Raw genomic sequence first — 27,080 nt, forward strand, 5'->3', positions numbered from 1 at the left:
CCAAACCAATTCTGGTTATCGCTTCTCGGCCTTTTGGCTAAGATCAAGTGTAGTATCTGTTCTTATCAGTTTAATATCTGATACGTCCCCTATCTGGGGACCATATATTAAATGGATTTTTAGAACAGGGAGATGGAAAAAGAGCTTGCTCTGTCCACTCCACGCATTGACCTGGTATTGCAGTACCTCCAGGAACGGTGCACCCCTTCTTAACCCAGTTTCCAAAAGCAGAACTCAATTCACCTGATTCATATTAGCCCGATTTAATGAATTGGAAGAAAGCATACGTCTTCATATGCACCTCAATTTGGCCCATTCACTTTTCACACTTCCTCCTTTTGTTTTTTATCTTTCACACTTTTGACTTTCTTTATTCATCCAAATAGCAAACTCATCACCACTCAACCTGACCAACTCGGCTATGTCCCCGTGCTGCAGTTCTCTGTCTTATCTAGATCATTTGCAATTGAATGGAATAGATCCCTTTTGGACAAAGTGGATTCACCTGCTGCTGCAGTGACCACAGGTGTGATAAGATCTAGAATTGGCATCTGGTGCGATCTCTCCGCTTCCACTCCAAAGAAAGTTACCTGTTTATTCCTATCATGCATTGGTTTTTGGGGTTTTCTTTGAGTAATGATGATCTCTTTAGTAGTCTGTTGGCGCCCTCTCCTGGAGGAATAGTTTGCTTGCTCTTGGACATTCTAAAAGAGAGGTCATGATAGACATTGAGCTTCTGAGCTCAATTGGGGACAGTCATGGGTGATGAATGTTTGCAACCTACTGCGAAGCCTCATACCGCAATATAAGGAACGTCAAATACTAAGAAAGGGCGGCCTATGAAAGAATTACTACTTTCAATAAGTACACTTAAACGGCTAATTGGGAATAGAAAAACTGTAAAAAGCCCTCTGAGAAAGCCCCCCTCTAACCTTTGATAGTAAGCTTTTCTGTAGTCTGCCTGTTGATGTATTTTCCGTTTGAACTGTGCACAACATGAAGAGACGGAACACTGGCGGCTTGTCACAATGCCCCCCGATGACATCACAATAGCGCTGCTGCCTAGAAAACAAGCTGCGCAGAAGAAGTTGTTCTTTGGGTGGGAGGGTGGGCTAGTGGAAGGAGGGGGCAATCTCTTTTTTTCCCGGGTGGTAGGGGGATGACAGGAGAAGGGAAGCGGGTGGTGAGAAAGGTACAGAGGGCAGGGTTTGGGGGCTGGGAAGGAAAGGGAAAAGATTAGGGTTTGGGGATGATGAAAGGGCTTTCTACGGGTAAGGATGGCAAAGGGTGGCAGTGACGGAAAGTCAGGCAACCTGTCCTGTCCGTCTTTTTGTATCGTGAATTGGAAAGACTGCAAGGGGGAGGGGAGTTGCTTGCGCCCTAAAGGAGGAGTTATTCAGATTCATTGCAGTGGGCGGCGGCTGCAAAACGCACCATTCTTCTTGTTTTTGCTCTGCAAAGCAGCCTTTTCAAGGGTTGGCTTGGGTGACAAAATGTCTTGTGTAGGCGTGGGTTTGTCTCCCTCTCGCTCTCTCTCCCTAAGATGTGTCCGGCATAGGCCAGGGTGCCACTCGAGGCCCAAACCAATTCTGGTTATCGCTTCTCGGCCTTTTGGCTAAGATCAAGTGTAGTATCTGTTCTTATCAGTTTAATATCTGATACGTCCCCTATCTGGGGACCATATATTAAATGGATTTTTAGAACAGGGAGATGGAAAAAGAGCTTGCTCTGTCCACTCCACGCATTGACCTGGTATTGCAGTACCTCCAGGAACGGTGCACCCCTTCTTAACCCAGTTTCCAAAAGCAGAACTCAATTCACCTGATTCATATTAGCCCGATTTAATGAATTGGAAGAAAGCATACGTCTTCATATGCACCTCAATTTGGCCCATTCACTTTTCACACTTCCTCCTTTTGTTTTTTATCTTTCACACTTTTGACTTTCTTTATTCATCCAAATAGCAAACTCATCACCACTCAACCTGACCAACTCGGCTATGTCCCCGTGCTGCAGTTCTCTGTCTTATCTAGATCATTTGCAATTGAATGGAATAGATCCCTTTTGGACAAAGTGGATTCACCTGCTGCTGCAGTGACCACAGGTGTGATAAGATCTAGAATTGGCATCTGGTGCGATCTCTCCGCTTCCACTCCAAAGAAAGTTACCTGTTTATTCCTATCATGCATTGGTTTTTGGGGTTTTCTTTGAGTAATGATGATCTCTTTAGTAGTCTGTTGGCGCCCTCTCCTGGAGGAATAGTTTGCTTGCTCTTGGACATTCTAAAAGAGAGGTCATGATAGACATTGAGCTTCTGAGCTCAATTGGGGACAGTCATGGGTGATGAATGTTTGCAACCTACTGCGAAGCCTCATACCGCAATATAAGGAACGTCAAATACTAAGAAAGGGCGGCCTATGAAAGAATTACTACTTTCAATAAGTACACTTAAACGGCTAATTGGGAATAGAAAAACTGTAAAAAGCCCTCTGAGAAAGCCCCCCTCTAACCTTTGATAGTAAGCTTTTCTGTAGTCTGCCTGTTGATGTATTTTCCGTTTGAACTGTGCACAACATGAAGAGACGGAACACTGGCGGCTTGTCACAATGCCCCCCGATGACATCACAATAGCGCTGCTGCCTAGAAAACAAGCTGCGCAGAAGAAGTTGTTCTTTGGGTGGGAGGGTGGGCTAGTGGAAGGAGGGGGCAATCTCTTTTTTTCCCGGGTGGTAGGGGGATGACAGGAGAAGGGAAGCGGGTGGTGAGAAAGGTACAGAGGGCAGGGTTTGGGGGCTGGGAAGGAAAGGGAAAAGATTAGGGTTTGGGGATGATGAAAGGGCTTTCTACGGGTAAGGATGGCAAAGGGTGGCAGTGACGGAAAGTCAGGCAACCTGTCCTGTCCGTCTTTTTGTATCGTGAATTGGAAAGACTGCAAGGGGGAGGGGAGTTGCTTGCGCCCTAAAGGAGGAGTTATTCAGATTCATTGCAGTGGGCGGCGGCTGCAAAACGCACCATTCTTCTTGTTTTTGCTCTGCAAAGCAGCCTTTTCAAGGGTTGGCTTGGGTGACAAAATGTCTTGTGTAGGCGTGGGTTTGTCTCCCTCTCGCTCTCTCTCCCTAAGATGTGTCCGGCATAGGCCAGGGTGCCACTCGAGGCCCAAACCAATTCTGGTTATCGCTTCTCGGCCTTTTGGCTAAGATCAAGTGTAGTATCTGTTCTTATCAGTTTAATATCTGATACGTCCCCTATCTGGGGACCATATATTAAATGGATTTTTAGAACAGGGAGATGGAAAAAGAGCTTGCTCTGTCCACTCCACGCATTGACCTGGTATTGCAGTACCTCCAGGAACGGTGCACCCCTTCTTAACCCAGTTTCCAAAAGCAGAACTCAATTCACCTGATTCATATTAGCCCGATTTAATGAATTGGAAGAAAGCATACGTCTTCATATGCACCTCAATTTGGCCCATTCACTTTTCACACTTCCTCCTTTTGTTTTTTATCTTTCACACTTTTGACTTTCTTTATTCATCCAAATAGCAAACTCATCACCACTCAACCTGACCAACTCGGCTATGTCCCCGTGCTGCAGTTCTCTGTCTTATCTAGATCATTTGCAATTGAATGGAATAGATCCCTTTTGGACAAAGTGGATTCACCTGCTGCTGCAGTGACCACAGGTGTGATAAGATCTAGAATTGGCATCTGGTGCGATCTCTCCGCTTCCACTCCAAAGAAAGTTACCTGTTTATTCCTATCATGCATTGGTTTTTGGGGTTTTCTTTGAGTAATGATGATCTCTTTAGTAGTCTGTTGGCGCCCTCTCCTGGAGGAATAGTTTGCTTGCTCTTGGACATTCTAAAAGAGAGGTCATGATAGACATTGAGCTTCTGAGCTCAATTGGGGACAGTCATGGGTGATGAATGTTTGCAACCTACTGCGAAGCCTCATACCGCAATATAAGGAACGTCAAATACTAAGAAAGGGCGGCCTATGAAAGAATTACTACTTTCAATAAGTACACTTAAACGGCTAATTGGGAATAGAAAAACTGTAAAAAGCCCTCTGAGAAAGCCCCCCTCTAACCTTTGATAGTAAGCTTTTCTGTAGTCTGCCTGTTGATGTATTTTCCGTTTGAACTGTGCACAACATGAAGAGACGGAACACTGGCGGCTTGTCACAATGCCCCCCGATGACATCACAATAGCGCTGCTGCCTAGAAAACAAGCTGCGCAGAAGAAGTTGTTCTTTGGGTGGGAGGGTGGGCTAGTGGAAGGAGGGGGCAATCTCTTTTTTTCCCGGGTGGTAGGGGGATGACAGGAGAAGGGAAGCGGGTGGTGAGAAAGGTACAGAGGGCAGGGTTTGGGGGCTGGGAAGGAAAGGGAAAAGATTAGGGTTTGGGGATGATGAAAGGGCTTTCTACGGGTAAGGATGGCAAAGGGTGGCAGTGACGGAAAGTCAGGCAACCTGTCCTGTCCGTCTTTTTGTATCGTGAATTGGAAAGACTGCAAGGGGGAGGGGAGTTGCTTGCGCCCTAAAGGAGGAGTTATTCAGATTCATTGCAGTGGGCGGCGGCTGCAAAACGCACCATTCTTCTTGTTTTTGCTCTGCAAAGCAGCCTTTTCAAGGGTTGGCTTGGGTGACAAAATGTCTTGTGTAGGCGTGGGTTTGTCTCCCTCTCGCTCTCTCTCCCTAAGATGTGTCCGGCATAGGCCAGGGTGCCACTCGAGGCCCAAACCAATTCTGGTTATCGCTTCTCGGCCTTTTGGCTAAGATCAAGTGTAGTATCTGTTCTTATCAGTTTAATATCTGATACGTCCCCTATCTGGGGACCATATATTAAATGGATTTTTAGAACAGGGAGATGGAAAAAGAGCTTGCTCTGTCCACTCCACGCATTGACCTGGTATTGCAGTACCTCCAGGAACGGTGCACCCCTTCTTAACCCAGTTTCCAAAAGCAGAACTCAATTCACCTGATTCATATTAGCCCGATTTAATGAATTGGAAGAAAGCATACGTCTTCATATGCACCTCAATTTGGCCCATTCACTTTTCACACTTCCTCCTTTTGTTTTTTATCTTTCACACTTTTGACTTTCTTTATTCATCCAAATAGCAAACTCATCACCACTCAACCTGACCAACTCGGCTATGTCCCCGTGCTGCAGTTCTCTGTCTTATCTAGATCATTTGCAATTGAATGGAATAGATCCCTTTTGGACAAAGTGGATTCACCTGCTGCTGCAGTGACCACAGGTGTGATAAGATCTAGAATTGGCATCTGGTGCGATCTCTCCGCTTCCACTCCAAAGAAAGTTACCTGTTTATTCCTATCATGCATTGGTTTTTGGGGTTTTCTTTGAGTAATGATGATCTCTTTAGTAGTCTGTTGGCGCCCTCTCCTGGAGGAATAGTTTGCTTGCTCTTGGACATTCTAAAAGAGAGGTCATGATAGACATTGAGCTTCTGAGCTCAATTGGGGACAGTCATGGGTGATGAATGTTTGCAACCTACTGCGAAGCCTCATACCGCAATATAAGGAACGTCAAATACTAAGAAAGGGCGGCCTATGAAAGAATTACTACTTTCAATAAGTACACTTAAACGGCTAATTGGGAATAGAAAAACTGTAAAAAGCCCTCTGAGAAAGCCCCCCTCTAACCTTTGATAGTAAGCTTTTCTGTAGTCTGCCTGTTGATGTATTTTCCGTTTGAACTGTGCACAACATGAAGAGACGGAACACTGGCGGCTTGTCACAATGCCCCCCGATGACATCACAATAGCGCTGCTGCCTAGAAAACAAGCTGCGCAGAAGAAGTTGTTCTTTGGGTGGGAGGGTGGGCTAGTGGAAGGAGGGGGCAATCTCTTTTTTTCCCGGGTGGTAGGGGGATGACAGGAGAAGGGAAGCGGGTGGTGAGAAAGGTACAGAGGGCAGGGTTTGGGGGCTGGGAAGGAAAGGGAAAAGATTAGGGTTTGGGGATGATGAAAGGGCTTTCTACGGGTAAGGATGGCAAAGGGTGGCAGTGACGGAAAGTCAGGCAACCTGTCCTGTCCGTCTTTTTGTATCGTGAATTGGAAAGACTGCAAGGGGGAGGGGAGTTGCTTGCGCCCTAAAGGAGGAGTTATTCAGATTCATTGCAGTGGGCGGCGGCTGCAAAACGCACCATTCTTCTTGTTTTTGCTCTGCAAAGCAGCCTTTTCAAGGGTTGGCTTGGGTGACAAAATGTCTTGTGTAGGCGTGGGTTTGTCTCCCTCTCGCTCTCTCTCCCTAAGATGTGTCCGGCATAGGCCAGGGTGCCACTTGAGGCCCAAACCAATTCTGGTTATCGCTTCTCGGCCTTTTGGCTAAGATCAAGTGTAGTATCTGTTCTTATCAGTTTAATATCTGATACGTCCCCTATCTGGGGACCATATATTAAATGGATTTTTAGAACAGGGAGATGGAAAAAGAGCTTGCTCTGTCCACTCCACGCATTGACCTGGTATTGCAGTACCTCCAGGAACGGTGCACCCCTTCTTAACCCAGTTTCCAAAAGCAGAACTCAATTCACCTGATTCATATTAGCCCGATTTAATGAATTGGAAGAAAGCATACGTCTTCATATGCACCTCAATTTGGCCCATTCACTTTTCACACTTCCTCCTTTTGTTTTTTATCTTTCACACTTTTGACTTTCTTTATTCATCCAAATAGCAAACTCATCACCACTCAACCTGACCAACTCGGCTATGTCCCCGTGCTGCAGTTCTCTGTCTTATCTAGATCATTTGCAATTGAATGGAATAGATCCCTTTTGGACAAAGTGGATTCACCTGCTGCTGCAGTGACCACAGGTGTGATAAGATCTAGAATTGGCATCTGGTGCGATCTCTCCGCTTCCACTCCAAAGAAAGTTACCTGTTTATTCCTATCATGCATTGGTTTTTGGGGTTTTCTTTGAGTAATGATGATCTCTTTAGTAGTCTGTTGGCGCCCTCTCCTGGAGGAATAGTTTGCTTGCTCTTGGACATTCTAAAAGAGAGGTCATGATAGACATTGAGCTTCTGAGCTCAATTGGGGACAGTCATGGGTGATGAATGTTTGCAACCTACTGCGAAGCCTCATACCGCAATATAAGGAACGTCAAATACTAAGAAAGGGCGGCCTATGAAAGAATTACTACTTTCAATAAGTACACTTAAACGGCTAATTGGGAATAGAAAAACTGTAAAAAGCCCTCTGAGAAAGCCCCCCTCTAACCTTTGATAGTAAGCTTTTCTGTAGTCTGCCTGTTGATGTATTTTCCGTTTGAACTGTGCACAACATGAAGAGACGGAACACTGGCGGCTTGTCACAATGCCCCCCGATGACATCACAATAGCGCTGCTGCCTAGAAAACAAGCTGCGCAGAAGAAGTTGTTCTTTGGGTGGGAGGGTGGGCTAGTGGAAGGAGGGGGCAATCTCTTTTTTTCCCGGGTGGTAGGGGGATGACAGGAGAAGGGAAGCGGGTGGTGAGAAAGGTACAGAGGGCAGGGTTTGGGGGCTGGGAAGGAAAGGGAAAAGATTAGGGTTTGGGGATGATGAAAGGGCTTTCTACGGGTAAGGATGGCAAAGGGTGGCAGTGACGGAAAGTCAGGCAACCTGTCCTGTCCGTCTTTTTGTATCGTGAATTGGAAAGACTGCAAGGGGGAGGGGAGTTGCTTGCGCCCTAAAGGAGGAGTTATTCAGATTCATTGCAGTGGGCGGCGGCTGCAAAACGCACCATTCTTCTTGTTTTTGCTCTGCAAAGCAGCCTTTTCAAGGGTTGGCTTGGGTGACAAAATGTCTTGTGTAGGCGTGGGTTTGTCTCCCTCTCGCTCTCTCTCCCTAAGATGTGTCCGGCATAGGCCAGGGTGCCACTCGAGGCCCAAACCAATTCTGGTTATCGCTTCTCGGCCTTTTGGCTAAGATCAAGTGTAGTATCTGTTCTTATCAGTTTAATATCTGATACGTCCCCTATCTGGGGACCATATATTAAATGGATTTTTAGAACAGGGAGATGGAAAAAGAGCTTGCTCTGTCCACTCCACGCATTGACCTGGTATTGCAGTACCTCCAGGAACGGTGCACCCCTTCTTAACCCAGTTTCCAAAAGCAGAACTCAATTCACCTGATTCATATTAGCCCGATTTAATGAATTGGAAGAAAGCATACGTCTTCATATGCACCTCAATTTGGCCCATTCACTTTTCACACTTCCTCCTTTTGTTTTTTATCTTTCACACTTTTGACTTTCTTTATTCATCCAAATAGCAAACTCATCACCACTCAACCTGACCAACTCGGCTATGTCCCCGTGCTGCAGTTCTCTGTCTTATCTAGATCATTTGCAATTGAATGGAATAGATCCCTTTTGGACAAAGTGGATTCACCTGCTGCTGCAGTGACCACAGGTGTGATAAGATCTAGAATTGGCATCTGGTGCGATCTCTCCGCTTCCACTCCAAAGAAAGTTACCTGTTTATTCCTATCATGCATTGGTTTTTGGGGTTTTCTTTGAGTAATGATGATCTCTTTAGTAGTCTGTTGGCGCCCTCTCCTGGAGGAATAGTTTGCTTGCTCTTGGACATTCTAAAAGAGAGGTCATGATAGACATTGAGCTTCTGAGCTCAATTGGGGACAGTCATGGGTGATGAATGTTTGCAACCTACTGCGAAGCCTCATACCGCAATATAAGGAACGTCAAATACTAAGAAAGGGCGGCCTATGAAAGAATTACTACTTTCAATAAGTACACTTAAACGGCTAATTGGGAATAGAAAAACTGTAAAAAGCCCTCTGAGAAAGCCCCCCTCTAACCTTTGATAGTAAGCTTTTCTGTAGTCTGCCTGTTGATGTATTTTCCGTTTGAACTGTGCACAACATGAAGAGACGGAACACTGGCGGCTTGTCACAATGCCCCCCGATGACATCACAATAGCGCTGCTGCCTAGAAAACAAGCTGCGCAGAAGAAGTTGTTCTTTGGGTGGGAGGGTGGGCTAGTGGAAGGAGGGGGCAATCTCTTTTTTTCCCGGGTGGTAGGGGGATGACAGGAGAAGGGAAGCGGGTGGTGAGAAAGGTACAGAGGGCAGGGTTTGGGGGCTGGGAAGGAAAGGGAAAAGATTAGGGTTTGGGGATGATGAAAGGGCTTTCTACGGGTAAGGATGGCAAAGGGTGGCAGTGACGGAAAGTCAGGCAACCTGTCCTGTCCGTCTTTTTGTATCGTGAATTGGAAAGACTGCAAGGGGGAGGGGAGTTGCTTGCGCCCTAAAGGAGGAGTTATTCAGATTCATTGCAGTGGGCGGCGGCTGCAAAACGCACCATTCTTCTTGTTTTTGCTCTGCAAAGCAGCCTTTTCAAGGGTTGGCTTGGGTGACAAAATGTCTTGTGTAGGCGTGGGTTTGTCTCCCTCTCGCTTTCTCTCCCTAAGATGTGTCCGGCATAGGCCAGGGTGCCACTCGAGGCCCAAACCAATTCTGGTTATCGCTTCTCGGCCTTTTGGCTAAGATCAAGTGTAGTATCTGTTCTTATCAGTTTAATATCTGATACGTCCCCTATCTGGGGACCATATATTAAATGGATTTTTAGAACAGGGAGATGGAAAAAGAGCTTGCTCTGTCCACTCCACGCATTGACCTGGTATTGCAGTACCTCCAGGAACGGTGCACCCCTTCTTAACCCAGTTTCCAAAAGCAGAACTCAATTCACCTGATTCATATTAGCCCGATTTAATGAATTGGAAGAAAGCATACGTCTTCATATGCACCTCAATTTGGCCCATTCACTTTTCACACTTCCTCCTTTTGTTTTTTATCTTTCACACTTTTGACTTTCTTTATTCATCCAAATAGCAAACTCATCACCACTCAACCTGACCAACTCGGCTATGTCCCCGTGCTGCAGTTCTCTGTCTTATCTAGATCATTTGCAATTGAATGGAATAGATCCCTTTTGGACAAAGTGGATTCACCTGCTGCTGCAGTGACCACAGGTGTGATAAGATCTAGAATTGGCATCTGGTGCGATCTCTCCGCTTCCACTCCAAAGAAAGTTACCTGTTTATTCCTATCATGCATTGGTTTTTGGGGTTTTCTTTGAGTAATGATGATCTCTTTAGTAGTCTGTTGGCGCCCTCTCCTGGAGGAATAGTTTGCTTGCTCTTGGACATTCTAAAAGAGAGGTCATGATAGACATTGAGCTTCTGAGCTCAATTGGGGACAGTCATGGGTGATGAATGTTTGCAACCTACTGCGAAGCCTCATACCGCAATATAAGGAACGTCAAATACTAAGAAAGGGCGGCCTATGAAAGAATTACTACTTTCAATAAGTACACTTAAACGGCTAATTGGGAATAGAAAAACTGTAAAAAGCCCTCTGAGAAAGCCCCCCTCTAACCTTTGATAGTAAGCTTTTCTGTAGTCTGCCTGTTGATGTATTTTCCGTTTGAACTGTGCACAACATGAAGAGACGGAACACTGGCGGCTTGTCACAATGCCCCCCGATGACATCACAATAGCGCTGCTGCCTAGAAAACAAGCTGCGCAGAAGAAGTTGTTCTTTGGGTGGGAGGGTGGGCTAGTGGAAGGAGGGGGCAATCTCTTTTTTTCCCGGGTGGTAGGGGGATGACAGGAGAAGGGAAGCGGGTGGTGAGAAAGGTACAGAGGGCAGGGTTTGGGGGCTGGGAAGGAAAGGGAAAAGATTAGGGTTTGGGGATGATGAAAGGGCTTTCTACGGGTAAGGATGGCAAAGGGTGGCAGTGACGGAAAGTCAGGCAACCTGTCCTGTCCGTCTTTTTGTATCGTGAATTGGAAAGACTGCAAGGGGGAGGGGAGTTGCTTGCGCCCTAAAGGAGGAGTTATTCAGATTCATTGCAGTGGGCGGCGGCTGCAAAACGCACCATTCTTCTTGTTTTTGCTCTGCAAAGCAGCCTTTTCAAGGGTTGGCTTGGGTGACAAAATGTCTTGTGTAGGCGTGGGTTTGTCTCCCTCTCGCTCTCTCTCCCTAAGATGTGTCCGGCATAGGCCAGGGTGCCACTCGAGGCCCAAACCAATTCTGGTTATCGCTTCTCGGCCTTTTGGCTAAGATCAAGTGTAGTATCTGTTCTTATCAGTTTAATATCTGATACGTCCCCTATCTGGGGACCATATATTAAATGGATTTTTAGAACAGGGAGATGGAAAAAGAGCTTGCTCTGTCCACTCCACGCATTGACCTGGTATTGCAGTACCTCCAGGAACGGTGCACCCCTTCTTAACCCAGTTTCCAAAAGCAGAACTCAATTCACCTGATTCATATTAGCCCGATTTAATGAATTGGAAGAAAGCATACGTCTTCATATGCACCTCAATTTGGCCCATTCACTTTTCACACTTCCTCCTTTTGTTTTTTATCTTTCACACTTTTGACTTTCTTTATTCATCCAAATAGCAAACTCATCACCACTCAACCTGACCAACTCGGCTATGTCCCCGTGCTGCAGTTCTCTGTCTTATCTAGATCATTTGCAATTGAATGGAATAGATCCCTTTTGGACAAAGTGGATTCACCTGCTGCTGCAGTGACCACAGGTGTGATAAGATCTAGAATTGGCATCTGGTGCGATCTCTCCGCTTCCACTCCAAAGAAAGTTACCTGTTTATTCCTATCATGCATTGGTTTTTGGGGTTTTCTTTGAGTAATGATGATCTCTTTAGTAGTCTGTTGGCGCCCTCTCCTGGAGGAATAGTTTGCTTGCTCTTGGACATTCTAAAAGAGAGGTCATGATAGACATTGAGCTTCTGAGCTCAATTGGGGACAGTCATGGGTGATGAATGTTTGCAACCTACTGCGAAGCCTCATACCGCAATATAAGGAACGTCAAATACTAAGAAAGGGCGGCCTATGAAAGAATTACTACTTTCAATAAGTACACTTAAACGGCTAATTGGGAATAGAAAAACTGTAAAAAGCCCTCTGAGAAAGCCCCCCTCTAACCTTTGATAGTAAGCTTTTCTGTAGTCTGCCTGTTGATGTATTTTCCGTTTGAACTGTGCACAACATGAAGAGACGGAACACTGGCGGCTTGTCACAATGCCCCCCGATGACATCACAATAGCGCTGCTGCCTAGAAAACAAGCTGCGCAGAAGAAGTTGTTCTTTGGGTGGGAGGGTGGGCTAGTGGAAGGAGGGGGCAATCTCTTTTTTTCCCGGGTGGTAGGGGGATGACAGGAGAAGGGAAGCGGGTGGTGAGAAAGGTACAGAGGGCAGGGTTTGGGGGCTGGGAAGGAAAGGGAAAAGATTAGGGTTTGGGGATGATGAAAGGGCTTTCTACGGGTAAGGATGGCAAAGGGTGGCAGTGACGGAAAGTCAGGCAACCTGTCCTGTCCGTCTTTTTGTATCGTGAATTGGAAAGACTGCAAGGGGGAGGGGAGTTGCTTGCGCCCTAAAGGAGGAGTTATTCAGATTCATTGCAGTGGGCGGCGGCTGCAAAACGCACCATTCTTCTTGTTTTTGCTCTGCAAAGCAGCCTTTTCAAGGGTTGGCTTGGGTGACAAAATGTCTTGTGTAGGCGTGGGTTTGTCTCCCTCTCGCTCTCTCTCCCTAAGATGTGTCCGGCATAGGCCAGGGTGCCACTCGAGGCCCAAACCAATTCTGGTTATCGCTTCTCGGCCTTTTGGCTAAGATCAAGTGTAGTATCTGTTCTTATCAGTTTAATATCTGATACGTCCCCTATCTGGGGACCATATATTAAATGGATTTTTAGAACAGGGAGATGGAAAAAGAGCTTGCTCTGTCCACTCCACGCATTGACCTGGTATTGCAGTACCTCCAGGAACGGTGCACCCCTTCTTAACCCAGTTTCCAAAAGCAGAACTCAATTCACCTGATTCATATTAGCCCGATTTAATGAATTGGAAGAAAGCATACGTCTTCATATGCACCTCAATTTGGCCCATTCACTTTTCACACTTCCTCCTTTTGTTTTTTATCTTTCACACTTTTGACTTTCTTTATTCATCCAAATAGCAAACTCATCACCACTCAACCTGACCAACTCGGCTATGTCCCCGTGCTGCAGTTCTCTGTCTTATCTAGATCATTTGCAATTGAATGGAATAGATCCCTTTTGGACAAAGTGGATTCACCTGCTGCTGCAGTGACCACAGGTGTGATAAGATCTAGAATTGGCATCTGGTGCGATCTCTCCGCTTCCACTCCAAAGAAAGTTACCTGTTTATTCCTATCATGCATTGGTTTTTGGGGTTTTCTTTGAGTAATGATGATCTCTTTAGTAGTCTGTTGGCGCCCTCTCCTGGAGGAATAGTTTGCTTGCTCTTGGACATTCTAAAAGAGAGGTCATGATAGACATTGAGCTTCTGAGCTCAATTGGGGACAGTCATGGGTGATGAATGTTTGCAACCTACTGCGAAGCCTCATACCGCAATATAAGGAACGTCAAATACTAAGAAAGGGCGGCCTATGAAAGAATTACTACTTTCAATAAGTACACTTAAACGGCTAATTGGGAATAGAAAAACTGTAAAAAGCCCTCTGAGAAAGCCCCCCTCTAACCTTTGATAGTAAGCTTTTCTGTAGTCTGCCTGTTGATGTATTTTCCGTTTGAACTGTGCACAACATGAAGAGACGGAACACTGGCGGCTTGTCACAATGCCCCCCGATGACATCACAATAGCGCTGCTGCCTAGAAAACAAGCTGCGCAGAAGAAGTTGTTCTTTGGGTGGGAGGGTGGGCTAGTGGAAGGAGGGGGCAATCTCTTTTTTTCCCGGGTGGTAGGGGGATGACAGGAGAAGGGAAGCGGGTGGTGAGAAAGGTACAGAGGGCAGGGTTTGGGGGCTGGGAAGGAAAGGGAAAAGATTAGGGTTTGGGGATGATGAAAGGGCTTTCTACGGGTAAGGATGGCAAAGGGTGGCAGTGACGGAAAGTCAGGCAACCTGTCCTGTCCGTCTTTTTGTATCGTGAATTGGAAAGACTGCAAGGGGGAGGGGAGTTGCTTGCGCCCTAAAGGAGGAGTTATTCAGATTCATTGCAGTGGGCGGCGGCTGCAAAACGCACCATTCTTCTTGTTTTTGCTCTGCAAAGCAGCTTTTTCAAGGGTTGGCTTGGGTGACAAAATGTCTTGTGTAGGCGTGGGTTTGTCTCCCTCTCGCTCTCTCTCCCTAAGATGTGTCCGGCATAGGCCAGGGTGCCACTCGAGGCCCAAACCAATTCTGGTTATCGCTTCTCGGCCTTTTGGCTAAGATCAAGTGTAGTATCTGTTCTTATCAGTTTAATATCTGATACGTCCCCTATCTGGGGACCATATATTAAATGGATTTTTAGAACAGGGAGATGGAAAAAGAGCTTGCTCTGTCCACTCCACGCATTGACCTGGTATTGCAGTACCTCCAGGAACGGTGCACCCCTTCTTAACCCAGTTTCCAAAAGCAGAACTCAATTCACCTGATTCATATTAGCCCGATTTAATGAATTGGAAGAAAGCATACGTCTTCATATGCACCTCAATTTGGCCCATTCACTTTTCACACTTCCTCCTTTTGTTTTTTATCTTTCACACTTTTGACTTTCTTTATTCATCCAAATAGCAAACTCATCACCACTCAACCTGACCAACTCGGCTATGTCCCCGTGCTGCAGTTCTCTGTCTTATCTAGATCATTTGCAATTGAATGGAATAGATCCCTTTTGGACAAAGTGGATTCACCTGCTGCTGCAGTGACCACAGGTGTGATAAGATCTAGAATTGGCATCTGGTGCGATCTCTCCGCTTCCACTCCAAAGAAAGTTACCTGTTTATTCCTATCATGCATTGGTTTTTGGGGTTTTCTTTGAGTAATGATGATCTCTTTAGTAGTCTGTTGGCGCCCTCTCCTGGAGGAATAGTTTGCTTGCTCTTGGACATTCTAAAAGAGAGGTCATGATAGACATTGAGCTTCTGAGCTCAATTGGGGACAGTCATGGGTGATGAATGTTTGCAACCTACTGCGAAGCCTCATACCGCAATATAAGGAACGTCAAATACTAAGAAAGGGCGGCCTATGAAAGAATTACTACTTTCAATAAGTACACTTAAACGGCTAATTGGGAATAGAAAAACTGTAAAAAGCCCTCTGAGAAAGCCCCCCTCTAACCTTTGATAGTAAGCTTTTCTGTAGTCTGCCTGTTGATGTATTTTCCGTTTGAACTGTGCACAACATGAAGAGACGGAACACTGGCGGCTTGTCACAATGCCCCCCGATGACATCACAATAGCGCTGCTGCCTAGAAAACAAGCTGCGCAGAAGAAGTTGTTCTTTGGGTGGGAGGGTGGGCTAGTGGAAGGAGGGGGCAATCTCTTTTTTTCCCGGGTGGTAGGGGGATGACAGGAGAAGGGAAGCGGGTGGTGAGAAAGGTACAGAGGGCAGGGTTTGGGGGCTGGGAAGGAAAGGGAAAAGATTAGGGTTTGGGGATGATGAAAGGGCTTTCTACGGGTAAGGATGGCAAAGGGTGGCAGTGACGGAAAGTCAGGCAACCTGTCCTGTCCGTCTTTTTGTATCGTGAATTGGAAAGACTGCAAGGGGGAGGGGAGTTGCTTGCGCCCTAAAGGAGGAGTTATTCAGATTCATTGCAGTGGGCGGCGGCTGCAAAACGCACCATTCTTCTTGTTTTTGCTCTGCAAAGCAGCCTTTTCAAGGGTTGGCTTGGGTGACAAAATGTCTTGTGTAGGCGTGGGTTTGTCTCCCTCTCGCTCTCTCTCCCTAAGATGTGTCCGGCATAGGCCAGGGTGCCACTCGAGGCCCAAACCAATTCTGGTTATCGCTTCTCGGCCTTTTGGCTAAGATCAAGTGTAGTATCTGTTCTTATCAGTTTAATATCTGATACGTCCCCTATCTGGGGACCATATATTAAATGGATTTTTAGAACAGGGAGATGGAAAAAGAGCTTGCTCTGTCCACTCCACGCATTGACCTGGTATTGCAGTACCTCCAGGAACGGTGCACCCCTTCTTAACCCAGTTTCCAAAAGCAGAACTCAATTCACCTGATTCATATTAGCCCGATTTAATGAATTGGAAGAAAGCATACGTCTTCATATGCACCTCAATTTGGCCCATTCACTTTTCACACTTCCTCCTTTTGTTTTTTATCTTTCACACTTTTGACTTTCTTTATTCATCCAAATAGCAAACTCATCACCACTCAACCTGACCAACTCGGCTATGTCCCCGTGCTGCAGTTCTCTGTCTTATCTAGATCATTTGCAATTGAATGGAATAGATCCCTTTTGGACAAAGTGGATTCACCTGCTGCTGCAGTGACCACAGGTGTGATAAGATCTAGAATTGGCATCTGGTGCGATCTCTCCGCTTCCACTCCAAAGAAAGTTACCTGTTTATTCCTATCATGCATTGGTTTTTGGGGTTTTCTTTGAGTAATGATGATCTCTTTAGTAGTCTGTTGGCGCCCTCTCCTGGAGGAATAGTTTGCTTGCTCTTGGACATTCTAAAAGAGAGGTCATGATAGACATTGAGCTTCTGAGCTTAATTGGGGACAGTCATGGGTGATGAATGTTTGCAACCTACTGCGAAGCCTCATACCGCAATATAAGGAACGTCAAATACTAAGAAAGGGCGGCCTATGAAAGAATTACTACTTTCAATAAGTACACTTAAACGGCTAATTGGGAATAGAAAAACTGTAAAAAGCCCTCTGAGAAAGCCCCCCTCTAACCTTTGATAGTAAGCTTTTCTGTAGTCTGCCTGTTGATGTATTTTCCGTTTGAACTGTGCACAACATGAAGAGACGGAACACTGGCGGCTTGTCACAATGCCCCCCGATGACATCACAATAGCGCTGCTGCCTAGAAAACAAGCTGCGCAGAAGAAGTTGTTCTTTGGGTGGGAGGGTGGGCTAGTGGAAGGAGGGGGCAATCTCTTTTTTTCCCGGGTGGTAGGGGGATGACAGGAGAAGGGAAGCGGGTGGTGAGAAAGGTACAGAGGGCAGGGTTTGGGGGCTGGGAAGGAAAGGGAAAAGATTAGGGTTTGGGGATGATGAAAGGGCTTTCTACGGGTAAGGATGGCAAAGGGTGGCAGTGACGGAAAGTCAGGCAACCTGTCCTGTCCGTCTTTTTGTATCGTGAATTGGAAAGACTGCAAGGGGGAGGGGAGTTGCTTGCGCCCTAAAGGAGGAGTTATTCAGATTCATTGCAGTGGGCGGCGGCTGCAAAACGCACCATTCTTCTTGGTTTTGCTCTGCAAAGCAGCCTTTTCAAGGGTTGGCTTGGGTGACAAAATGTCTTGTGTAGGCGTGGGTTTGTCTCCCTCTCGCTCTCTCTCCCTAAGATGTGTCCGGCATAGGCCAGGGTGCCACTCGAGGCCCAAACCAATTCTGGTTATCGCTTCTCGGCCTTTTGGCTAAGATCAAGTGTAGTATCTGTTCTTATCAGTTTAATATCTGATACGTCCCCTATCTGGGGACCATATATTAAATGGATTTTTAGAACAGGGAGATGGAAAAAGAGCTTGCTCTGTCCACTCCACGCATTGACCTGGTATTGCAGTACCTCCAGGAACGGTGCACCCCTTCTTAACCCAGTTTCCAAAAGCAGAACTCAATTCACCTGATTCATATTAGCCCGATTTAATGAATTGGAAGAAAGCATACGTCTTCATATGCACCTCAATTTGGCCCATTCACTTTTCACACTTCCTCCTTTTGTTTTTTATCTTTCACACTTTTGACTTTCTTTATTCATCCAAATAGCAAACTCATCACCACTCAACCTGACCAACTCGGCTATGTCCCCGTGCTGCAGTTCTCTGTCTTATCTAGATCATTTGCAATTGAATGGAATAGATCCCTTTTGGACAAAGTGGATTCACCTGCTGCTGCAGTGACCACAGGTGTGATAAGATCTAGAATTGGCATCTGGTGCGATCTCTCCGCTTCCACTCCAAAGAAAGTTACCTGTTTATTCCTATCATGCATTGGTTTTTGGGGTTTTCTTTGAGTAATGATGATCTCTTTAGTAGTCTGTTGGCGCCCTCTCCTGGAGGAATAGTTTGCTTGCTCTTGGACATTCTAAAAGAGAGGTCATGATAGACATTGAGCTTCTGAGCTCAATTGGGGACAGTCATGGGTGATGAATGTTTGCAACCTACTGCGAAGCCTCATACCGCAATATAAGGAACGTCAAATACTAAGAAAGGGCGGCCTATGAAAGAATTACTACTTTCAATAAGTACACTTAAACGGCTAATTGGGAATAGAAAAACTGTAAAAAGCCCTCTGAGAAAGCCCCCCTCTAACCTTTGATAGTAAGCTTTTCTGTAGTCTGCCTGTTGATGTATTTTCCGTTTGAACTGTGCACAACATGAAGAGACGGAACACTGGCGGCTTGTCACAATGCCCCCCGATGACATCACAATAGCGCTGCTGCCTAGAAAACAAGCTGCGCAGAAGAAGTTGTTCTTTGGGTGGGAGGGTGGGCTAGTGGAAGGAGGGGGCAATCTCTTTTTTTCCCGGGTGGTAGGGGGATGACAGGAGAAGGGAAGCGGGTGGTGAGAAAGGTACAGAGGGCAGGGTTTGGGGGCTGGGAAGGAAAGGGAAAAGATTAGGGTTTGGGGATGATGAAAGGGCTTTCTACGGGTAAGGATGGCAAAGGGTGGCAGTGACGGAAAGTCAGGCAACCTGTCCTGTCCGTCTTTTTGTATCGTGAATTGGAAAGACTGCAAGGGGGAGGGGAGTTGCTTGCGCCCTAAAGGAGGAGTTATTCAGATTCATTGCAGTGGGCGGCGGCTGCAAAACGCACCATTCTTCTTGTTTTTGCTCTGCAAAGCAGCCTTTTCAAGGGTTGGCTTGGGTGACAAAATGTCTTGTGTAGGCGTGGGTTTGTCTCCCTCTCGCTCTCTCTCCCTAAGATGTGTCCGGCATAGGCCAGGGTGCCACTCGAGGCCCAAACCAATTCTGGTTATCGCTTCTCGGCCTTTTGGCTAAGATCAAGTGTAGTATCTGTTCTTATCAGTTTAATATCTGATACGTCCCCTATCTGGGGACCATATATTAAATGGATTTTTAGAACAGGGAGATGGAAAAAGAGCTTGCTCTGTCCACTCCACGCATTGACCTGGTATTGCAGTACCTCCAGGAACGGTGCACCCCTTCTTAACCCAGTTTCCAAAAGCAGAACTCAATTCACCTGATTCATATTAGCCCGATTTAATGAATTGGAAGAAAGCATACGTCTTCATATGCACCTCAATTTGGCCCATTCACTTTTCACACTTCCTCCTTTTGTTTTTTATCTTTCACACTTTTGACTTTCTTTATTCATCCAAATAGCAAACTCATCACCACTCAACCTGACCAACTCGGCTATGTCCCCGTGCTGCAGTTCTCTGTCTTATCTAGATCATTTGCAATTGAATGGAATAGATCCCTTTTGGACAAAGTGGATTCACCTGCTGCTGCAGTGACCACAGGTGTGATAAGATCTAGAATTGGCATCTGGTGCGATCTCTCCGCTTCCACTCCAAAGAAAGTTACCTGTTTATTCCTATCATGCATTGGTTTTTGGGGTTTTCTTTGAGTAATGATGATCTCTTTAGTAGTCTGTTGGCGCCCTCTCCTGGAGGAATAGTTTGCTTGCTCTTGGACATTCTAAAAGAGAGGTCATGATAGACATTGAGCTTCTGAGCTCAATTGGGGACAGTCATGGGTGATGAATGTTTGCAACCTACTGCGAAGCCTCATACCGCAATATAAGGAACGTCAAATACTAAGAAAGGGCGGCCTATGAAAGAATTACTACTTTCAATAAGTACACTTAAACGGCTAATTGGGAATAGAAAAACTGTAAAAAGCCCTCTGAGAAAGCCCCCCTCTAACCTTTGATAGTAAGCTTTTCTGTAGTCTGCCTGTTGATGTATTTTCCGTTTGAACTGTGCACAACATGAAGAGACGGAACACTGGCGGCTTGTCACAATGCCCCCCGATGACATCACAATAGCGCTGCTGCCTAGAAAACAAGCTGCGCAGAAGAAGTTGTTCTTTGGGTGGGAGGGTGGGCTAGTGGAAGGAGGGGGCAATCTCTTTTTTTCCCGGGTGGTAGGGGGATGACAGGAGAAGGGAAGCGGGTGGTGAGAAAGGTACAGAGGGCAGGGTTTGGGGGCTGGGAAGGAAAGGGAAAAGATTAGGGTTTGGGGATGATGAAAGGGCTTTCTACGGGTAAGGATGGCAAAGGGTGGCAGTGACGGAAAGTCAGGCAACCTGTCCTGTCCGTCTTTTTGTATCGTGAATTGGAAAGACTGCAAGGGGGAGGGGAGTTGCTTGCGCCCTAAAGGAGGAGTTATTCAGATTCATTGCAGTGGGCGGCGGCTGCAAAACGCACCATTCTTCTTGTTTTTGCTCTGCAAAGCAGCCTTTTCAAGGGTTGGCTTGGGTGACAAAATGTCTTGTGTAGGCGTGGGTTTGTCTCCCTCTCGCTCTCTCTCCCTAAGATGTGTCCGGCATAGGCCAGGGTGCCACTCGAGGCCCAAACCAATTCTGGTTATCGCTTCTCGGCCTTTTGGCTAAGATCAAGTGTAGTATCTGTTCTTATCAGTTTAATATCTGATACGTCCCCTATCTGGGGACCATATATTAAATGGATTTTTAGAACAGGGAGATGGAAAAAGAGCTTGCTCTGTCCACTCCACGCATTGACCTGGTATTGCAGTACCTCCAGGAACGGTGCACCCCTTCTTAACCCAGTTTCCAAAAGCAGAACTCAATTCACCTGATTCATATTAGCCCGATTTAATGAATTGGAAGAAAGCATACGTCTTCATATGCACCTCAATTTGGCCCATTCACTTTTCACACTTCCTCCTTTTGTTTTTTATCTTTCACACTTTTGACTTTCTTTATTCATCCAAATAGCAAACTCATCACCACTCAACCTGACCAACTCGGCTATGTCCCCGTGCTGCAGTTCTCTGTCTTATCTAGATCATTTGCAATTGAATGGAATAGATCCCTTTTGGACAAAGTGGATTCACCTGCTGCTGCAGTGACCACAGGTGTGATAAGATCTAGAATTGGCATCTGGTGCGATCTCTCCGCTTCCACTCCAAAGAAAGTTACCTGTTTATTCCTATCATGCATTGGTTTTTGGGGTTTTCTTTGAGTAATGATGATCTCTTTAGTAGTCTGTTGGCGCCCTCTCCTGGAGGAATAGTTTGCTTGCTCTTGGACATTCTAAAAGAGAGGTCATGATAGACATTGAGCTTCTGAGCTCAATTGGGGACAGTCATGGGTGATGAATGTTTGCAACCTACTGCGAAGCCTCATACCGCAATATAAGGAACGTCAAATACTAAGAAAGGGCGGCCTATGAAAGAATTACTACTTTCAATAAGTACACTTAAACGGCTAATTGGGAATAGAAAAACTGTAAAAAGCCCTCTGAGAAAGCCCCCCTCTAACCTTTGATAGTAAGCTTTTCTGTAGTCTGCCTGTTGATGTATTTTCCGTTTGAACTGTGCACAACATGAAGAGACGGAACACTGGCGGCTTGTCACAATGCCCCCCGATGACATCACAATAGCGCTGCTGCCTAGAAAACAAGCTGCGCAGAAGAAGTTGTTCTTTGGGTGGGAGGGTGGGCTAGTGGAAGGAGGGGGCAATCTCTTTTTTTCCCGGGTGGTAGGGGGATGACAGGAGAAGGGAAGCGGGTGGTGAGAAAGGTACAGAGGGCAGGGTTTGGGGGCTGGGAAGGAAAGGGAAAAGATTAGGGTTTGGGGATGATGAAAGGGCTTTCTACGGGTAAGGATGGCAAAGGGTGGCAGTGACGGAAAGTCAGGCAACCTGTCCTGTCCGTCTTTTTGTATCGTGAATTGGAAAGACTGCAAGGGGGAGGGGAGTTGCTTGCGCCCTAAAGGAGGAGTTATTCAGATTCATTGCAGTGGGCGGCGGCTGCAAAACGCACCATTCTTCTTGTTTTTGCTCTGCAAAGCAGCCTTTTCAAGGGTTGGCTTGGGTGACAAAATGTCTTGTGTAGGCGTGGGTTTGTCTCCCTCTCGCTCTCTCTCCCTAAGATGTGTCCGGCATAGGCCAGGGTGCCACTCGAGGCCCAAACCAATTCTGGTTATCGCTTCTCGGCCTTTTGGCTAAGATCAAGTGTAGTATCTGTTCTTATCAGTTTAATATCTGATACGTCCCCTATCTGGGGACCATATATTAAATGGATTTTTAGAACAGGGAGATGGAAAAAGAGCTTGCTCTGTCCACTCCACGCATTGACCTGGTATTGCAGTACCTCCAGGAACGGTGCACCCCTTCTTAACCCAGTTTCCAAAAGCAGAACTCAATTCACCTGATTCATATTAGCCCGATTTAATGAATTGGAAGAAAGCATACGTCTTCATATGCACCTCAATTTGGCCCATTCACTTTTCACACTTCCTCCTTTTGTTTTTTATCTTTCACACTTTTGACTTTCTTTATTCATCCAAATAGCAAACTCATCACCACTCAACCTGACCAACTCGGCTATGTCCCCGTGCTGCAGTTCTCTGTCTTATCTAGATCATTTGCAATTGAATGGAATAGATCCCTTTTGGACAAAGTGGATTCACCTGCTGCTGCAGTGACCACAGGTGTGATAAGATCTAGAATTGGCATCTGGTGCGATCTCTCCGCTTCCACTCCAAAGAAAGTTACCTGTTTATTCCTATCATGCATTGGTTTTTGGGGTTTTCTTTGAGTAATGATGATCTCTTTAGTAGTCTGTTGGCGCCCTCTCCTGGAGGAATAGTTTGCTTGCTCTTGGACATTCTAAAAGAGAGGTCATGATAGACATTGAGCTTCTGAGCTCAATTGGGGACAGTCATGGGTGATGAATGTTTGCAACCTACTGCGAAGCCTCATACCGCAATATAAGGAACGTCAAATACTAAGAAAGGGCGGCCTATGAAAGAATTACTACTTTCAATAAGTACACTTAAACGGCTAATTGGGAATAGAAAAACTGTAAAAAGCCCTCTGAGAAAGCCCCCCTCTAACCTTTGATAGTAAGCTTTTCTGTAGTCTGCCTGTTGATGTATTTTCCGTTTGAACTGTGCACAACATGAAGAGACGGAACACTGGCGGCTTGTCACAATGCCCCCCGATGACATCACAATAGCGCTGCTGCCTAGAAAACAAGCTGCGCAGAAGAAGTTGTTCTTTGGGTGGGAGGGTGGGCTAGTGGAAGGAGGGGGCAATCTCTTTTTTTCCCGGGTGGTAGGGGGATGACAGGAGAAGGGAAGCGGGTGGTGAGAAAGGTACAGAGGGCAGGGTTTGGGGGCTGGGAAGGAAAGGGAAAAGATTAGGGTTTGGGGATGATGAAAGGGCTTTCTACGGGTAAGGATGGCAAAGGGTGGCAGTGACGGAAAGTCAGGCAACCTGTCCTGTCCGTCTTTTTGTATCGTGAATTGGAAAGACTGCAAGGGGGAGGGGAGTTGCTTGCGCCCTAAAGGAGGAGTTATTCAGATTCATTGCAGTGGGCGGCGGCTGCAAAACGCACCATTCTTCTTGTTTTTGCTCTGCAAAGCAGCCTTTTCAAGGGTTGGCTTGGGTGACAAAATGTCTTGTGTAGGCGTGGGTTTGTCTCCCTCTCGCTCTCTCTCCCTAAGATGTGTCCGGCATAGGCCAGGGTGCCACTCGAGGCCCAAACCAATTCTGGTTATCGCTTCTCGGCCTTTTGGCTAAGATCAAGTGTAGTATCTGTTCTTATCAGTTTAATATCTGATACGTCCCCTATCTGGGGACCATATATTAAATGGATTTTTAGAACAGGGAGATGGAAAAAGAGCTTGCTCTGTCCACTCCACGCATTGACCTGGTATTGCAGTACCTCCAGGAACGGTGCACCCCTTCTTAACCCAGTTTCCAAAAGCAGAACTCAATTCACCTGATTCATATTAGCCCGATTTAATGAATTGGAAGAAAGCATACGTCTTCATATGCACCTCAATTTGGCCCATTCACTTTTCACACTTCCTCCTTTTGTTTTTTATCTTTCACACTTTTGACTTTCTTTATTCATCCAAATAGCAAACTCATCACCACTCAACCTGACCAACTCGGCTATGTCCCCGTGCTGCAGTTCTCTGTCTTATCTAGATCATTTGCAATTGAATGGAATAGATCCCTTTTGGACAAAGTGGATTCACCTGCTGCTGCAGTGACCACAGGTGTGATAAGATCTAGAATTGGCATCTGGTGCGATCTCTCCGCTTCCACTCCAAAGAAAGTTACCTGTTTATTCCTATCATGCATTGGTTTTTGGGGTTTTCTTTGAGTAATGATGATCTCTTTAGTAGTCTGTTGGCGCCCTCTCCTGGAGGAATAGTTTGCTTGCTTTTGGACATTATAAAAGAGAGGTCATGATAGACATTGAGCTTCTGAGCTCAATTGGGGACAGTCATGGGTGATGAATGTTTGCAACCTACTGCGAAGCCTCATACCGCAATATAAGGAACGTCAAATACTAAGAAAGGGCGGCCTATGAAAGAATTACTACTTTCAATAAGTACACTTAAACGGCTAATTGGGAATAGAAAAACTGTAAAAAGCCCTCTGAGAAAGCCCCCCTCTAACCTTTGATAGTAAGCTTTTCTGTAGTCTGCCTGTTGATGTATTTTCCGTTTGAACTGTGCACAACATGAAGAGACGGAACACTGGCGGCTTGTCACAATGCCCCCCGATGACATCACAATAGCGCTGCTGCCTAGAAAACAAGCTGCGCAGAAGAAGTTGTTCTTTGGGTGGGAGGGTGGGCTAGTGGAAGGAGGGGGCAATCTCTTTTTTTCCCGGGTGGTAGGGGGATGACAGGAGAAGGGAAGCGGGTGGTGAGAAAGGTACAGAGGGCAGGGTTTGGGGGCTGGGAAGGAAAGGGAAAAGATTAGGGTTTGGGGATGATGAAAGGGCTTTCTACGGGTAAGGATGGCAAAGGGTGGCAGTGACGGAAAGTCAGGCAACCTGTCCTGTCCGTCTTTTTGTATCGTGAATTGGAAAGACTGCAAGGGGGAGGGGAGTTGCTTGCGCCCTAAAGGAGGAGTTATTCAGATTCATTGCAGTGGGCGGCGGCTGCAAAACGCACCATTCTTCTTGTTTTTGCTCTGCAAAGCAGCCTTTTCAAGGGTTGGCTTGGGTGACAAAATGTCTTGTGTAGGCGTGGGTTTGTCTCCCTCTCGCTCTCTCTCCCTAAGATGTGTCCGGCATAGGCCAGGGTGCCACTCGAGGCCCAAACCAATTCTGGTTATCGCTTCTCGGCCTTTTGGCTAAGATCAAGTGTAGTATCTGTTCTTATCAGTTTAATATCTGATACGTCCCCTATCTGGGGACCATATATTAAATGGATTTTTAGAACAGGGAGATGGAAAAAGAGCTTGCTCTGTCCACTCCACGCATTGACCTGGTATTGCAGTACCTCCAGGAACGGTGCACCCCTTCTTAACCCAGTTTCCAAAAGCAGAACTCAATTCACCTGATTCATATTAGCCCGATTTAATGAATTGGAAGAAAGCATACGTCTTCATATGCACCTCAATTTGGCCCATTCACTTTTCACACTTCCTCCTTTTGTTTTTTATCTTTCACACTTTTGACTTTCTTTATTCATCCAAATAGCAAACTCATCACCACTCAACCTGACCAACTCGGCTATGTCCCCGTGCTGCAGTTCTCTGTCTTATCTAGATCATTTGCAATTGAATGGAATAGATCCCTTTTGGACAAAGTGGATTCACCTGCTGCTGCAGTGACCACAGGTGTGATAAGATCTAGAATTGGCATCTGGTGCGATCTCTCCGCTTCCACTCCAAAGAAAGTTACCTGTTTATTCCTATCATGCATTGGTTTTTGGGGTTTTCTTTGAGTAATGATGATCTCTTTAGTAGTCTGTTGGCGCCCTCTCCTGGAGGAATAGTTTGCTTGCTCTTGGACATTCTAAAAGAGAGGTCATGATAGACATTGAGCTTCTGAGCTCAATTGGGGACAGTCATGGGTGATGAATGTTTGCAACCTACTGCGAAGCCTCATACCGCAATATAAGGAACGTCAAATACTAAGAAAGGGCGGCCTATGAAAGAATTACTACTTTCAATAAGTACACTTAAACGGCTAATTGGGAATAGAAAAACTGTAAAAAGCCCTCTGAGAAAGCCCCCCTCTAACCTTTGATAGTAAGCTTTTCTGTAGTCTGCCTGTTGATGTATTTTCCGTTTGAACTGTGCACAACATGAAGAGACGGAACACTGGCGGCTTGTCACAATGCCCCCCGATGACATCACAATAGCGCTGCTGCCTAGAAAACAAGCTGCGCAGAAGAAGTTGTTCTTTGGGTGGGAGGGTGGGCTAGTGGAAGGAGGGGGCAATCTCTTTTTTTCCCGGGTGGTAGGGGGATGACAGGAGAAGGGAAGCGGGTGGTGAGAAAGGTACAGAGGGCAGGGTTTGGGGGCTGGGAAGGAAAGGGAAAAGATTAGGGTTTGGGGATGATGAAAGGGCTTTCTACGGGTAAGGATGGCAAAGGGTGGCAGTGACGGAAAGTCAGGCAACCTGTCCTGTCCGTCTTTTTGTATCGTGAATTGGAAAGACTGCAAGGGGGAGGGGAGTTGCTTGCGCCCTAAAGGAGGAGTTATTCAGATTCATTGCAGTGGGCGGCGGCTGCAAAACGCACCATTCTTCTTGTTTTTGCTCTGCAAAGCAGCCTTTTCAAGGGTTGGCTTGGGTGACAAAATGTCTTGTGTAGGCGTGGGTTTGTCTCCCTCTCGCTCTCTCTCCCTAAGATGTGTCCGGCATAGGCCAGGGTGCCACTCGAGGCCCAAACCAATTCTGGTTATCGCTTCTCGGCCTTTTGGCTAAGATCAAGTGTAGTATCTGTTCTTATCAGTTTAATATCTGATACGTCCCCTATCTGGGGACCATATATTAAATGGATTTTTAGAACAGGGAGATGGAAAAAGAGCTTGCTCTGTCCACTCCACGCATTGACCTGGTATTGCAGTACCTCCAGGAACGGTGCACCCCTTCTTAACCCAGTTTCCAAAAGCAGAACTCAATTCACCTGATTCATAT

General features: G+C 46.2%; 18 non-coding genes across 18 annotated transcripts; all 18 read left to right on the forward strand.

Annotated features, from left to right (window-relative positions):
• Positions 1 to 17: 17 nt before the first annotated feature.
• On the forward strand, positions 18 to 208 carry LOC142262693 (U2 spliceosomal RNA). Its single transcript, XR_012730012.1, has one exon. It is a non-coding gene; the product is annotated as a U2 spliceosomal RNA (small nuclear RNA).
• A 1,387-nt stretch (positions 209 to 1,595) lies between these two features.
• LOC142262694 (U2 spliceosomal RNA) lies at positions 1,596 to 1,786 on the forward strand. The gene has a single exon (XR_012730013.1). It is a non-coding gene; the product is annotated as a U2 spliceosomal RNA (small nuclear RNA).
• Positions 1,787 to 3,173: 1,387 nt separating this feature from the next.
• Positions 3,174 to 3,364, forward strand: LOC142262695 (U2 spliceosomal RNA). Its single transcript, XR_012730014.1, has one exon. It is a non-coding gene; the product is annotated as a U2 spliceosomal RNA (small nuclear RNA).
• A 1,387-nt stretch (positions 3,365 to 4,751) lies between these two features.
• Positions 4,752 to 4,942, forward strand: LOC142262696 (U2 spliceosomal RNA). Its single transcript, XR_012730015.1, has one exon. It is a non-coding gene; the product is annotated as a U2 spliceosomal RNA (small nuclear RNA).
• A 1,387-nt stretch (positions 4,943 to 6,329) lies between these two features.
• LOC142262698 (U2 spliceosomal RNA) lies at positions 6,330 to 6,520 on the forward strand. Its single transcript, XR_012730016.1, has one exon. It is a non-coding gene; the product is annotated as a U2 spliceosomal RNA (small nuclear RNA).
• Positions 6,521 to 7,907: 1,387 nt separating this feature from the next.
• Positions 7,908 to 8,098, forward strand: LOC142262699 (U2 spliceosomal RNA). Its single transcript, XR_012730017.1, has one exon. It is a non-coding gene; the product is annotated as a U2 spliceosomal RNA (small nuclear RNA).
• A 1,387-nt stretch (positions 8,099 to 9,485) lies between these two features.
• On the forward strand, positions 9,486 to 9,676 carry LOC142262700 (U2 spliceosomal RNA). The gene has a single exon (XR_012730018.1). It is a non-coding gene; the product is annotated as a U2 spliceosomal RNA (small nuclear RNA).
• Positions 9,677 to 11,063: 1,387 nt separating this feature from the next.
• On the forward strand, positions 11,064 to 11,254 carry LOC142262701 (U2 spliceosomal RNA). The gene has a single exon (XR_012730019.1). It is a non-coding gene; the product is annotated as a U2 spliceosomal RNA (small nuclear RNA).
• Positions 11,255 to 12,641: 1,387 nt separating this feature from the next.
• LOC142262704 (U2 spliceosomal RNA) lies at positions 12,642 to 12,832 on the forward strand. Its single transcript, XR_012730021.1, has one exon. It is a non-coding gene; the product is annotated as a U2 spliceosomal RNA (small nuclear RNA).
• Positions 12,833 to 14,219: 1,387 nt separating this feature from the next.
• On the forward strand, positions 14,220 to 14,410 carry LOC142262705 (U2 spliceosomal RNA). The gene has a single exon (XR_012730022.1). It is a non-coding gene; the product is annotated as a U2 spliceosomal RNA (small nuclear RNA).
• A 1,387-nt stretch (positions 14,411 to 15,797) lies between these two features.
• Positions 15,798 to 15,988, forward strand: LOC142262706 (U2 spliceosomal RNA). The gene has a single exon (XR_012730023.1). It is a non-coding gene; the product is annotated as a U2 spliceosomal RNA (small nuclear RNA).
• Positions 15,989 to 17,375: 1,387 nt separating this feature from the next.
• Positions 17,376 to 17,566, forward strand: LOC142262707 (U2 spliceosomal RNA). The gene has a single exon (XR_012730024.1). It is a non-coding gene; the product is annotated as a U2 spliceosomal RNA (small nuclear RNA).
• Positions 17,567 to 18,953: 1,387 nt separating this feature from the next.
• On the forward strand, positions 18,954 to 19,144 carry LOC142262708 (U2 spliceosomal RNA). Its single transcript, XR_012730025.1, has one exon. It is a non-coding gene; the product is annotated as a U2 spliceosomal RNA (small nuclear RNA).
• A 1,387-nt stretch (positions 19,145 to 20,531) lies between these two features.
• LOC142262709 (U2 spliceosomal RNA) lies at positions 20,532 to 20,722 on the forward strand. The gene has a single exon (XR_012730026.1). It is a non-coding gene; the product is annotated as a U2 spliceosomal RNA (small nuclear RNA).
• A 1,387-nt stretch (positions 20,723 to 22,109) lies between these two features.
• LOC142262710 (U2 spliceosomal RNA) lies at positions 22,110 to 22,300 on the forward strand. Its single transcript, XR_012730027.1, has one exon. It is a non-coding gene; the product is annotated as a U2 spliceosomal RNA (small nuclear RNA).
• A 1,387-nt stretch (positions 22,301 to 23,687) lies between these two features.
• LOC142262711 (U2 spliceosomal RNA) lies at positions 23,688 to 23,878 on the forward strand. Its single transcript, XR_012730028.1, has one exon. It is a non-coding gene; the product is annotated as a U2 spliceosomal RNA (small nuclear RNA).
• A 1,387-nt stretch (positions 23,879 to 25,265) lies between these two features.
• LOC142262712 (U2 spliceosomal RNA) lies at positions 25,266 to 25,456 on the forward strand. Its single transcript, XR_012730029.1, has one exon. It is a non-coding gene; the product is annotated as a U2 spliceosomal RNA (small nuclear RNA).
• A 1,387-nt stretch (positions 25,457 to 26,843) lies between these two features.
• On the forward strand, positions 26,844 to 27,034 carry LOC142262713 (U2 spliceosomal RNA). The gene has a single exon (XR_012730030.1). It is a non-coding gene; the product is annotated as a U2 spliceosomal RNA (small nuclear RNA).
• The last annotated feature ends 46 nt before the right edge of the window (positions 27,035 to 27,080 follow it).

Source organism: Anomaloglossus baeobatrachus, unplaced genomic scaffold (assembly GCF_048569485.1).
Source record: "Anomaloglossus baeobatrachus isolate aAnoBae1 unplaced genomic scaffold, aAnoBae1.hap1 Scaffold_2481, whole genome shotgun sequence".
Lineage (NCBI taxonomy): Eukaryota > Metazoa > Chordata > Amphibia > Anura > Aromobatidae > Anomaloglossus > Anomaloglossus baeobatrachus.